Source organism: Aethalodelphis obliquidens, unplaced genomic scaffold (genome assembly GCF_003676395.1).
Source record: "Aethalodelphis obliquidens isolate GAN/ISIS:26980383/991018 unplaced genomic scaffold, ASM367639v1 scaffold12, whole genome shotgun sequence".
Classification (NCBI taxonomy): domain Eukaryota; kingdom Metazoa; phylum Chordata; class Mammalia; order Artiodactyla; family Delphinidae; genus Aethalodelphis; species Aethalodelphis obliquidens.
Genome location: NW_020837956.1, coordinates 37,421,978 through 37,436,029, shown reverse-complemented (window position 1 = coordinate 37,436,029; position 14,052 = coordinate 37,421,978).

Here is a 14,052-nt window from a genome sequence, read left to right as displayed (position 1 = left end):
ATTCTATTTGTCTTTTAAGAGGCAGCCTAAGCAGTCCCCTCTTGTGTAGCTTTCTGCATGACCTCAACCAGGGTTCATCGTCTGTATTCACCTTCTTACTCCACAGTCCTGGGGCACAGTAGGTATTCCAAAAGTATGTGTTAAAGCATATTTAACCGGTTTCCATGTCTTTCCCCAACTATAAGGTTCACTCCATTCTTACTCCACACCAGCTTCCCTCGCCCTGTTTAGAGCAGTGTGTGGCCTTGGAAAGCCTTTAAGGAAGAAAGAGCACCGTTTACGTCTCCGTCACACGCTTTGGGGTGTCCTCTCGTTGTGCACGCATGCCACACCAACATCTGATGGAGCCGCACGCTGGCCCCTTGTCGGCTTTTTCCATGAGTTGCCGGAGTGATCCATTTCAGATGCTTTTCAATGGTGCCCAAAGTTGGCACATCAAAATCATCTGTAGATCTTTTTAAAAATCAAAACTCGACTCTTGTTGGGGATTTTTAAAATATCTTCCCAGCTGATTCCAACGAAACATCATTCTCAGACGTGGTTCTTGTCCCACTGTGTCCAAATCGGTGATAGCAGATATGAGTATCCCTTTTCAGTGTCAAGCAGGTTTTTGAGGACCTACACAGTATAGCAGGTGGCCTTTTAGTAGCCACTGGTTGTGAAAGCAACATGGGAATTGGAATCTGTGGTTTCACAGGGATCTATGGCCCCAGCGTGGGAGCCAGTGCTCTCGTCATAAGGAACCATCTGAATCATCAGCAAGGCATCTGAAAGGCTTTCTTTTTTGTTCTTGTTATTTTGGGGGTGGGGGGTGTTTTTAAAATATTTTAATGAGTGCATTTCAATATTATTGGTGTCTTTTGTAATCATATTGATTTTATTTTTATCTATTTAAACACATTCTGAGAAGGCAGTTGTAGGTCTTACCTGTCTGCCAAAAAGGACTAGAACACAAAAGTGGTTAAGAATCCCTGGGCAAAAATATTAAAAATGAGATGAGACTTCCTACACTTCCTGACACCTCTGGGTTACCATGTGTGAAAAAGCTGCACTCTCATCCCACAATGGTTAAATTTGTTCCCAGGATTCCTAGTACTGGGGAAAATCTGGATTACTCTTCTTCCAAGAAAGTTGTCTGTACGTTAAACCTTGTCTCTGAGTTTCTTGACCTTCTGAGCTACTCTCCGAGAGATTTGCTCTTCCCCTGGGATGTTGACGGGCTTTCTGGATGAGCTTGGGGACACAAGGGAAAATGTGGATTACATAGCAGAGATTGGACCCTGCAAGATCTCACTGAGGTGTGTCGGCTATGAAATGGTGGCTCAGGGAGAAGGGGTCTTGAGTCCCTAAGTGCTTCCCCTACGGAACACCATTTTGAGAAGAGAGCTGCCCCCATGACAGTTCTCACCGTTCCAGCCCGCCTCACCATGACCACCCCCAGCCGCTTCACCCCGTAAATTCTGTAACTCCAGGAAGCAACGCCCCGTCGGTGAGCTAGCCTCTCCACAGCAAGTCCAGGAGGCTTTAGGTCGGCTTATGCCCACCAGGTGTGAGCCACACTGAGCAGCAGTGAACCAGCACGGCCAGAACGCCTCTCCTGGGGACAACTGGAATATAACAGAAAGCGGGGGGGGGGGGGGGGACAGGAAGCAGTGGGCCTCCAGCTTAGGTGGCCCCAAGCACCGCTGCACCGCAGCTGGCGGCTTTTCAGTCAAGGACTTTGCAAATCCCCGTCTAGAAGTGGGACGTTGAGTCCCAGACACTAAGACCGTCACCCACACTACCCGAATCCCCTCCCCACTTCTTCTCCCCGGATAAAAATCCTGAAGATATTCGGTGTACAAGTTGTCCTTTCAGGCACATTTTAAAAGCAGTCCAGATGACAGCCTGGAAAGAAGCTACTAGAAACAGGCTTTCCTTTGGCAAACGTTTGAATGGAAGATGAGAGAAGGGTCAGGTTCAAGGATGGCAGGAAAGGGGAGAAGCCTTGGAGCAGGGAATAGGGTTATCAACTAGGGTCCCACCTCCATTGCAGGTCTGAACTGGGGACGGGAGAAATTTTACGTTTGGGGTTTTATTAATAGTCCAGGCCAGGCATTTCATTACTAAAATGAGAATGTTTAATGACCAAACATGACTAGGTGATATTCAATGATCCAAGAGTAATGAGAAAAATTACAAAAATTATGAGACCTATTAGAAATTTTGTCTGGGAAACAAGAAAGAGACGGAGCACTTACAGGAGCTGCCCTGAGGAAAAATAAAGTTGCTTTTTTTTTAAGTATCGTTGATTTACAATGTTGTGTTAATTTCTGTTGTACAGCAAAGTGATTCAGTTATACATACATATACATTCTTTTTTTATATTGTTTTCCATTATGGTTTATCATAGGATACTCAATATAATTCTCTGTGCTATACAGTAGGACCTTGTTTAAGTAGCTTTTTGATCCCACTGTAGCCCATTCTTCTTTATCTACATTATGGTTACATTTAATAAATTAAATATTTTCCAACTTCTGCCAAATGCTGTTGACTCCTTTCATAGTTATGGACTCAGACTCTCATCTTGTGATGATACGACTGCTGTAAAATCGAACTGAAATGCTTTCTCCTCAGTTTTGTTTCAAATGAATCACTCTCTCCACTTTCATTGGTCTTTTTATGGTTTATGCAGCTCGCCTAAATCTTTCTGGCAGAGGCATCCTAAGGGTTTCTTGCTTCAGCAGAATCCCTCAGATCACTTCGAGAGCCTGTCTTTTTTACTTGTCATGTATATGGAGGAGGAAAAATGTGAGTTATCTTTCCATTCCTCACCACTCTCCCCACCAAAACTGTAATTTTAATCACGCTTTCATCTTTTTCAACAGATCAGCATATTGGGATGATGATTTCAGCAGTCCAATCTTTTTACATGGTTTCAGTTTCATTGTACATCAGATTTTCCACGGAAATCTTAAGATGTTTCACATACCATCTTGCTTTAAAAAATGTTTTTCTCTGACTCTAAAAGGAATATGTGTTCATTATAAAGTATTTGGAAAACACAGAAATATTTGAAGAAGAGAGATCTCCCCTAATTTACCACTCAGAGTTCCCTGACATCTTAAACAGAGATTTGAAACAAAAACTTTATGGACGAAAGTCATTACTTTAAACATTTCTTAGTGAGAAGGGGAGGGGTAACAAGGAGGTTCCTAAGATGTCATTTTTTGCCTTGAAGAGTGATGGTTGCTGCTATCGTTTCTCTTGATAGCTTTGCCAATCTCCTCCCTGACTCATTTAATCAGCGTGTTCCTGCTACATAAAAAACAGGTGGAAGGACATTTCCTCAACTCTGGGATGGTGTCAGAAAAAAAAGGAACACACTCCCGGACAGAGTTAAGAACAGATTTGAGAGGCAACAGAAGAGGGGCAAATATATAACCCTGCCTTCAAGTGGGGGGCGGGCAGGGAGTGGTGGAAAAAGAGTCAGACAAAGAGTTGGAGGAAAGAGAGAGTTATAACTGAATCAGTATAAAAACGACTTTGGGTTTTAGAGGTTGGCAAGCTCAACGTAAGTCAAACGAAACTACCAGCAGGGCAGACACACATTGGTGTTGCCAACCCATCGCCTTGCCATGGCTGTTTTAGTCTCTCTAAAAGCTCTTTTCGATCATCAAATTCTTGGGAATTCCCTGGCGGTCCAGTGGTTAGGAATCGGCTCTTTCACTGCCGTGGGCCCACATTCAGTCCCTGGTGGGGGAACTAAGATCCCGCAAGCCGCGTGGCATGGCCAGTAAATAAATAAATAAACAAATAAATAAAAGTAAAATACTAATTTTAAAAAAACTGCCAAATTCTGACTCACTAACAGAGATTGAAGATTTGGGGCCCCACTATGAGAGTTCAATCCAATTAGGGAGATGGGTAATATGCTAACAGAAAGTATTATCAGCTCTGGATGGCATAGGCTAAGCCCCAAGGACATGGTAGCTCAGAAGAGCGAGCGGTGTCTGGGGATTGGTGGGAGGAGAGCAAAGCCCTCTAAGCAACGAGGAGACTAAGTAGGGGTCAGGGGAACTATATCGACCAGGAGGTGGGAATGGGCGTTACATGGTCAGGAAATCCTACTCAAGGTTGACACCCAACCGTACTCGTTTTGAGTTTTATATCAAAAGCATTTTTAGGGCAACCTTAAGTTAGTAAGAGGTCTAGTGCTTTGTTCCCTTCTTGAAAATGTGGAACTCTTTCCATTTCCAGGATGTCAGCATCTCGTTCTAGCTAAGTTGGAACCTTGAATCCCTCCTAGCCTCTGAAGCCAAAGTTCACTTATCAGCACGGACTCCCATAAAAGCGAACAAGAGCTGGAACAGAAAGGGATAGTTAACATTGCATTCGGTCCACTGGTTGAGTTTTTACACCCCTTCAGTTGGATGAGACTATGAATTAATGTTTAATTTTATTGTGCCATAAAAATTATGTAATTCAGATCTGCTAGTTGGTATATGTTTTGAAATTACACCTGTCTCTTACCTTAATCATGAAATTTAGTGTTATTTTTTCATATTTTAAATTATCAAGCAGTTTTCGCTTGCTAAAGATACATTAGAAATTTAGGACAGCACATCACTTAACATAGCATTAAATTCAACTCCTCTGTTACTAATGATTCTAATCATATAACCTATAGCTTTCTTTAAAACCAACATTTGGGGGGAGGGGTAAATTAGGAGTTTGGGATTAACATATACACACTACTATATATAAAATAGATAACCAACAAAGACCTACTGTATAGCACAGGGCTATACTCAGTACCTTGTAATAACCTATAAGGGAAAAGAATCTGAAAAATAATAAATACATATTTATATATATATATTTATATATATACACACACATGTATATATGTATAACTGAAACACTTTGCTGTATACCTGAAACTAATACAACATTGTAAATTAACTGTACTTCAATTAAAATATTTATCCTAAAGATAGCTGCTTTTCCATGTGTTTCTTATGAAGTATTAAATCTTTTCTCCTCTACTTCCAAATTGCCTACCAAGTGGTTCTTTATTAAGTTAAATTGACCTCAGCTTGGTTGATTGATGCATTTGGGTATCCTTGAGCCAATACAACACTGTCTGAATTACTATCACTTTATAATAAATTGTAATATTTTCCGGGATTACCCTTCCTGGCCCTTTGAGGTTCCACTATTTATCCGTAAAGTTCACAGTAACTGACACTTTTCATCAACATCAGACATTTCTCTAACATTCTCTCTTCTCCCCTTCTGGGACTCCAGTCACTCACAGGCTAGACCTTTTCACCATATCTTCTACAGCTCCGACTCTCTTCTCTGTGTTTTCTAACTTTGTTTTCTCTTCATGCTTCTCTCTGGATATTTTGATGTATGCTGTGAAAGGGAAGAGAGTAACTACAGTTTGGAGGAAGCTAGGAAGACTTCTCAGTCAAGATAAGATTTGAGCTGGTTCTTCCAGCAGGTAGAAGCATTTTAAGCAGGAATGTGAGTGAGGTATAGTCAAATAATGACGAATACAGTTATATAACCAGAGTATGGGCGGGGTGTAAAGAAAAGTAGATAATACCAGCCAAATAGCAGTGTATCAAGATATCTGAAAACTAAGCCTGAAGCAATGTGCAGTCAGTATAAGACTTGGGTAACCCCAGCTAACAGAACCCCCTGGAGACCTACTAGGAGATTACTCACAAGAAAATAATGAAAAAGCTACAGGATGTCTACTTAGGGATAAACCAGGAATATCAGTAGAGGCTTTCAATTGTACGATCAGGCTCCATTCACTCACTCATTCATTTTACTCACCCAAATTCACGAACCCCTGTTATGTGCCAGATGCGTCTTGAATAAGTGAACGGGCCACTATAAGCTTCACTCAGCACCCTTCTAGATGCCAGGGATGCAGCAGTGAGGATACAATCCCTACCATCACCCCTCATGGACCTTATATTCCAATGAGGAAGACAGACAACAAGTCAGCTCTAGTCAGCAGACAGAAGTAGGTGCCATGGAGAAAGGGAACATGCAGAAGATGGTTAAGGTGCGCAGGCGCAGAAGCCAGGCACTGTCTGGAGGAGCAGCAGTTCAAGTGCACCACCTGGAGGAAGAACAGTGCAAGTGCACCACCTGGAGGAAGAACCCTTTTGCAAGCAAAAGGGACAGTTAGGTACACAGTCGCAGAGGTGGCGATGTGCTTGGCGTGTTCAAAGTACAGCAAGGGCAGGGTGGCTGGAGCAGCATGAGAGAGACGGGAAAGGAGGAGGTGAGGCCCCAGAGGCCAGGGTGGGCAGGGCCTCTTCTGCGACAACAAAGGTGAATTTTACTGCAGGTGAAAATAGGGTTTTGACAGAGAAGGAACACAACTAAGCTGTTTCAGAAAACTCATTCTACCTACTGTGTGAAAAATGGACCTTCAGGGGTAACAAGGGAGGGACATAGGAGACCATTTAGGAGGCATTTGTAGTAACACAAGTGAAGGGTGACAGCTTGAACAGGGGCACCTAGTAGTGGAAGGAAAGAAAGTCAGGTTCTAGGTGTATTTGGAACAAGATGTCCTGGGATACCCAGCACTGAAGCATCTGGAAGATGGAAGACAAGGTCTGTAACAGACGGAGCCAGAAGCTAGTCTATAAACGTTACTTCTAACACTAGGCAGGTACAATTGTAAGCAGAAGATCTACACCTTCTCAAAAAGGATGTTCTCTCCTGTCAGAATATGTTTCAGGAAAAAATTCAGGCAAATTCCCAATGGAGAGACATTCTGCAAAATACCTGACCAGCAGTTCTCAGAGCTGTCAAAGTCATCAAAAACAAGAACAGTCTGAGAAATTGTCACAGTCAAGAGGAGCCTACGGGGACATGACCACTAATGTGTCCTGCAAGGCATCTGGGGACAGAAAAGGGCGTTAGGAAAAAACTAAGGCTAAGGAAATCTGAATAAAGTGTGGCCCTTGTTCAGAATTGGTTTATTAGCTGTGGCGAACGTACACACTAACGTAAGATGCTAACGATTGGGAAACACTGTGTGGGGATATGTGGAAACTCTGTACTATCTTCACCACATTTTCTGTAAATCTAAGACTATCCTAAAATTAAAAGTTTATTATGTGTCTAAACTATTTTATATACATATATAAAATAAACTTTTTTTTTTTTTGCGGTACGCGGGCCTCTCACTGTTGTGGCCTCTCCTGTTGCGGAGCACAGGCTCCGGACGCGCAGGCTCAGAGGCCATGGCTCACGGGCCTAGCTGCTCCGCAGCGTGTGGGATCTTCCCAGACCAGGGCACGAACCCGCGTCCCCTGCATTGGCAGGCGGACTCTCAATCACTGCGCCACCAGGGAAGCCCTAAAATAAACTTTTTATTTCAGAATATAAGTATTTTTTTTACAATGATTCGGCACTTACTTCATTCTTCTTTTTTGCTGAATCACACAATATAGAATTCATCAGAATCCCCGTGCTTTTAGGACTGAAGGCTGTAGCAGTCTACAGGGCTGTAGCAGTAGCATTACTACAAACTGACTACAGAGCAGAGAGCTTAAGCAGGGCAGGGAGGAGTAAGGACACGGGCTAAAATCACTGGAATGTAAGCACACATGGTGGCGTCAAAGAGTTGATGGAGTCTGTCTACTAGAGGAAGTGAGATGGCAAGTTGGAGGGGGTTGGGAGTGGAGTGCTGGAAATGGAGACCATTGGTGATAACAAGGTCAGGGGGCAGGTCAGGGAGCTGGGAGGCCAGTGTTGGCAGGCTCTTCTCTAAGGATATTGACATCATCAAGGGCCTTGTGTTGGAGACTGACAGCAATCAGGCTCTAATCTTTTCTAGTGGGGAGTTACCCAGGGAAGTCTGGAGATGGAGGCGGGAAAGAGGGATGATACGCGCTTCTAAACTCCAGTATTTTAGGAGGTGAGCAGGGACCGCTGTCTGCGTGTGACAGTGAGTAGGAGGGAGGGCACCTGCCCCACCTCCAGGCCCAGTGATGAGCGAGGGAAACCAGTTACTACTTGTGAGGTCAGCAAGGGATGTCACGTCCTGGGAGAGACGTGGGTTTTCATTAGAGCAAAAGGTGGAGGAAAGAGCCAGAGGAAATAGGAGAGATTTTACTAACAACGTGCCATGTGTCCCAGGAGAGTGGCAGGTTTGGGGGAGTTGGGGAGGGGAGTGCAAGATGGGTGTACAGAGCTGCAGGGGGATAGCAAGCGTTCTATTTTCAATAGTGATGAAAATGGAGATGACTTGGCAAACATAAACATGTTGAAATGCTGTGACTCCAGACATAAACGACACTTCGATGTACTCACTGTGGCAGCATGAAGTTCAAATTGTTTAGCCATTCACACAGGAAGTTGCACCATCATATACTAAAAATAGCTACTCACATTGTGGTTTATGGGTCCGTATTTCTAATGGAATAAAACGTCAGGAGCACATGATTATTGGCATAAAATTCCTTAGTTCTTCATTATTTGTCAGTCTCTCCCCGAGCAAACTGATTCAGAAAGTCAGGTGACAGTCATCTGGGCTGTTTCCTTATATTGGATCTATCTTGAATCATTCCATTATCCACTTTTCTGTTCTTGATGAAAGTTTATAAGAGTTTTAAATGATTTTATCTGTATATGGCCTAATGTGTCCCTGAAAGAAAAGTACTTCCAGGAAAATACTATGCACCAGTATAAAGGGGGAGAAGCAGATGTGACTGATTCTCTTCCTGCTTCAAATTCATTTATAAATGAACCAGACAATTGATTTTCTGTTTTTTGTTTTTTTTTTTTTTTTTTTTTTTTTTTGATACGCGGGCCTCTCACTGCTGTGGCCTCTCCCGCCGCGGAGCACAGGCTCCGGACACGCAGGCCCAGTGGCCATGGCTTACGGGCCCAGCCGCTCCGCGGCATGTGGGATTCTCCCGGATCGGGACACGAACCCGTGTCCCCTGCATCGGCAGGCGGACTCTCAACCACTGCACCACCAGGGAAGCCCTGATTTTCTGTTTTTATGGGTTGGAGTAGGGTTCAATGAACATGTGGTTTATTTAACCTGCATATTAACTACATCCTTCATTTCTCTCTTTTCTTCTTGCTATTGCCCCTCTAAGTAAACTTAATAGGTGAAATAAGGAAAGAGAGGTACAAAATATAAGTGAAAAATGAAGGTTACAAAATTATTTTGCAAACACACACGTTTATCTAGCAACAGGAAAAAGACTAGAAATAACCCCAGAATATTAAAATCGGTTATCAGTGACAGAATGATGGGTGTTTGTTTGACTTATTTGAATACATTTACGAGCTACGATGTGCCTAATATAAAGGGGGGGGGGATAATCAGTTAGTATGGGTGTGGAGGAACCGATGAAATAATTCCTAATCTGAAGGTCTGGATAGAAAATATTTAATCTTGCCTACAAAACACCTTCGGTCTTAATGTTAAGGTTTTTATTTTTGGCCATACTGAAGATTTCCTAAAATTAATCAAATTCCACAAAACCTTGTTGCTTTGTGTGAAAGGCAATTTATTAGTATCAAGTAGTATAGGTTGCTTCAGTTTAGCAAATGCATAACGATGACTGATTTTCTAAATGATTCTGTTTATACCCATACCTGAGACGTATGTGGTCCTCGTGCCTTAAATGTGGCCTCAAGGACTTAAGCATCTTAGTTTGTGTCTCTACCACACAATGTGGAGACTTTGGGAATCTATTCCTACATCAGCCACAAGTTGATGGTAATGAGGGTTCTTGGAAATGGAGGTCCTGCAGCTAAAGGAATTAGTTTATGAGTCTGGGGTAAATATCAGATAATTATGAATTTACATATTGTTCTGCATTCATCACTCTACTTCCTTCTTTGGTTGTGCAACTCTGAACAAATATATATTATATATTAACAACTACAGCACTGTGTGGTGAGTGTAAGGTACATATGAGAATAGAGAACCTGCGACTGGAAGGCTCAGGAAGAGCTGCCTAGAGAAAAGCATCTGTTTGACACTTAGCATTCATCTTAGTACCTGGCATATAGCACAAGCTCACTGAACATTTCTGGCTGTGACGATCAGGCTGCATCCCAGTGATGAAGCAGGCGTTAGCTGGAGGAGAGAGGTGGGGGGGGATGTGGTGTAGATGGTAATTCTGGGTAAAAGGAGCAGCAGGTAGGAGTCAAGGGAGAGGGACGGGAGGAAGTATGATTACCCAGCGTGGCTTGAGCATAAACTGCCTTAGTCTGTTCAAACGCTGTAACAAAGTACGAGAGACCGTGCAGCTTCTGAGCAGCAGAAACTTATCCCTCACAGTTCTGGAGGCTTGGAGTTGGAGACCAAGGTGACAGCATGGTCAAATTCTGGTGAGAGACCTCTTCCAGGGTGCAGACTGCAAACGTTTAGCTGTATCTTCACGTGGTAGAAGGGACAAGGGAGCTCTCAGGGGTCTTTTTCATTTTTTAAAAAATAACTTTATTTTATTTATTTATTTTTGGCTGTGTTGGGTCTTCGTTGCGGTGCGCAGGCTTCTCATTGCGGTGGCTTCTCTTATTGCGGAGCACAGGCTCTAGGCACACGGGCTTCAGTAGTTGTGGCTCGTGGGCTCAGTAGTTGTGGCTCACGGGCTCTAGAGTGCAGGCTCAGTAGTTGTGGTGCATGGGCTTAGTTGCTCTGCGTCATGTGGGATCTTCCCGGACCAGGGCTCGAACCCGTCCATGTCCCCCACATTGGCAAGCTGATTCTTAACTACTGTGCCAGCAGGGAAGCCCTCAGGGGTCTTTTTTAAATTGAATTTTATTTTTGATTGAAGTAGAGTTGATTTACAATGTTGTGTTAGTTTCAGGTATACAGCAAAGTGATATATAGATATATATCTCTATATCTATATATATTCTTTTTCAGACCGTTTTGAAACGATCTGTCTTTTATAAGGGCACTAAATCCCATTCATGAGGGCCTCCCCTCATGACCTATCACACCCACAAAACCCCATCTCCAAATACCATCACCTCGCAGTTAGGATTTCAACATGAATTTTAGGGGGACAGATTCAATCTATGGCAGCATATGTGTACTGGGAGGGGTGTAAATCAGGAGAGAGAAGCATGATGAAGGGTAAGCAGGGCTTAGATCATGGAAAGTTTTTTTCCACCATACTTAAGAGTTTGAATTTATCACAAAGGCTTTGGTTAACAGTTTCCTTTTTGAAGCAGGGAAATAAAAACCCAATTTGTTGACTTTAGAGAGATGACTCGAGGCTGCATGTCACAGAATGACATGCCTGGAGGATGCAGGACCCGTTGGGAGGTCCCTGCCATGAACTAGGTGAGGCATGGGGAGAGAAGGCCGGTGAGATGGAGTCAGTTGTCTGGGAGACGGGACACACGGTGGCTGGCAACACGTGCTGGTGGGTAAGGAAGAAAGAGTGAGAAGGGTGTGGGGGATGCACAGGCTCCTGACTGGGTAACGAGGGAAACACTCCGGACATTTCATGGCATGAGCACTACGAGAGGAATCTCACGTTTTGCACAGTTTGGGATGTTCTGAGTTTGCTTGTGATTTCCGGGTGCAGATCTTTAGCTGGAGCTGGTGGGGGGGAAGTTAGGAGACAGAGGTCAGTGCTGAAGGTAGGGCCAGCACAGAGGACCTATGAGAACAGACAAGTGTGTGAACTGGGGCCAGGACGAGGGGGCTCGGCTGACTTAGATCATCCAGAGGCAGGAAGGAGAAGCGAGGAAGGACAGTTTCACAGACATGGAGAAAAACATCTCAAGAAGAGAGTGGTCAACATAGCCAAATGCTGCAGAGATTGAGTGACGCAAAGATGGAAAACTAAGTATCACATTCAGCAACGGGCAAAAAATGACCCTTGCAGAGTGTAGGAGACAATTAAGGAAGCGGGCTGCTGCGCTGACTGCTCTTTGCAGAAGATTTATAGTAAAGGTTCAGGACTGTAGGATGGACTTCAGTACTTGCGAATTTCTTCTTTAGCCTCTTCTTGAGGCTGATGATTCGTGCATTAAAAAAGCGTGGAAAGGGAAACAGGAACTCAGCTTTCCGTGGGACTGGCGGCCCCCCTGCAGGGCCTCCCCTTCTCACGGGGCCCTGGGTCTCCGGGTGCCGGGCAGCCAACTTCCCTACTGACGGCTGTAAGCAGCTGGCAGCTAAGCTCAGATCCTAGGCCTGTTTTTATAAGGCTGTGCTCACGCTCACCCTGCAAAAAGGGACGGCAACCGGTGAGCGGCATCCGTCTCCTGGGCACAGTGCGTCCAGCTCTGTCTGCCCTGGCTGGCGGATCCGGACCTGCCCTTCCGCTGGCGGGAGTCTCAGGCTGTGCTAACGGACACCATGGGTATCACTTGGGATGATGTGACAAAAAAAGAAGACACAAGCACAAAACAAAGCGTACCTGAAAAATAAAAATCCATCGTAATAGAAAGGGTTTTACCAGTAAAGGGAAATGCCATCTTTTAATGACATTAAGAATGTGAGCTGACATCTGATTCCAGCAACCAGCAGACTGAGCCATCTTGCTATAAACACCTAGAAAACTATAGTAAACAGAGCACAAAATTATTTTTTAAATCACATAGCTAAGCTTATAAGAAAGGTGACCAAATGAAGAGCTTACCAAAAAAGGCTCACATTGATGCAGTTGTGACTTCTAAGGAGGGAGGGGGAAGGCAAAGGTTGGGCAGGTATATGGCCTCATGTGCAACATTCTTTCTATGAAAAAAAGACAAACTTTAAACCTAACGTGGCAAAGCAGAAAGAGCTGTTCGATCTGAGCGGTGGGCACTAGAGTCTGTTTTATTGCTCTGTACTGAACCATACGCTTGAAAGAGTTTGTAAAGTCTCATTTTTTAAACATTGGCTAAACTCAATGTTTTCCTATTATTCCTTTTTCTATTTGGGGGAAGATAAGTTATTGTTAAACAGAAAGTTGGCACACAGTAGATCAAAACTTGCATAACTCCTGTTGCTTTTACTCTACTTGTGTAAATGCTATAAAATCGTTGACATATGCTTTTCTTTCTTCCTCTAATTAACTCACCTCCCACCTCTTTGTCGGCGCAGCAAAACGCTTTCTCACAAACCCAAGTGCCAACTCCTCTGTGCAGCTACCCGAGCCACTTCCTGAGCTCCCCACCCCTCTAATTGCCCCAAGACCCTTGTACTTGCCTCTAATAAAGCACTTACCGTATTATATGGTGACTATTAGCTCCTCAAAGGCAAGAGCCGTGATTTGTTGTTTAGTTACCCAGCATGTCCGGTTGGAAGTCATTTAATGACTTTCATAAAATACGAAACACCTTACAAATGTTCATCTATGTACAGCAGGAGTCCTGTTATCTCCTGGCCTCCTGGCCTTCCTTACCGAGCAGCTAATCACGTTCCCTTCGCCGTCACGTCTGTCGGGACCAGCACATGGAAGTGCCGTGCTGGCAGGCGGCTCCTGGGTCCGTGCTTCTCCCAGTTGTGGCTATCATGAATCTCAAAACGGGGTCATTTAAATCTGCCATAAAGTCTAAGGCCTTCCAGTGAGAAAGCACCACAACTGGACTTACTCATACGTGTTCATCCAGCATCTTTGTGCAACAGTACAAGTTAATAGAAGACGTTTTCCCCATGGCTGTTCACGACAGCATCTAGAAGAGCCTGGAAGTGCACCCCAAAGTTCCCTTAAGCCTGTAATTGTGGTACAGAAACCGAGCGGTCGTCCCAGTGCTCTGCTTCTCAAAAGCAAAGACCAGATCCATATACAAGGCCAGTGAGAGTGCCAACAGCAGAACTGGGAAAGCCACCTCTTTTTCTTCGTAACTGAGGACAGTCAGCATCCTCTTCACTTTATAAGTCTGTTTTTTTTGTTTGTTTTTTTGTTTTTTTTGCGGTACGCGGGCCTCTCACCGTTGTGGCCTCTCCCGTTGCGGAGCACAGGCTCCGGACGTGCAGGCTCAGCGGCCACGGCTCACGGGCCCAGCTGCTCCGCGGCATGTGGGATCTTCCCGGACCGCGGCATGAACCCGCGTCCCCTGCATCGGCAG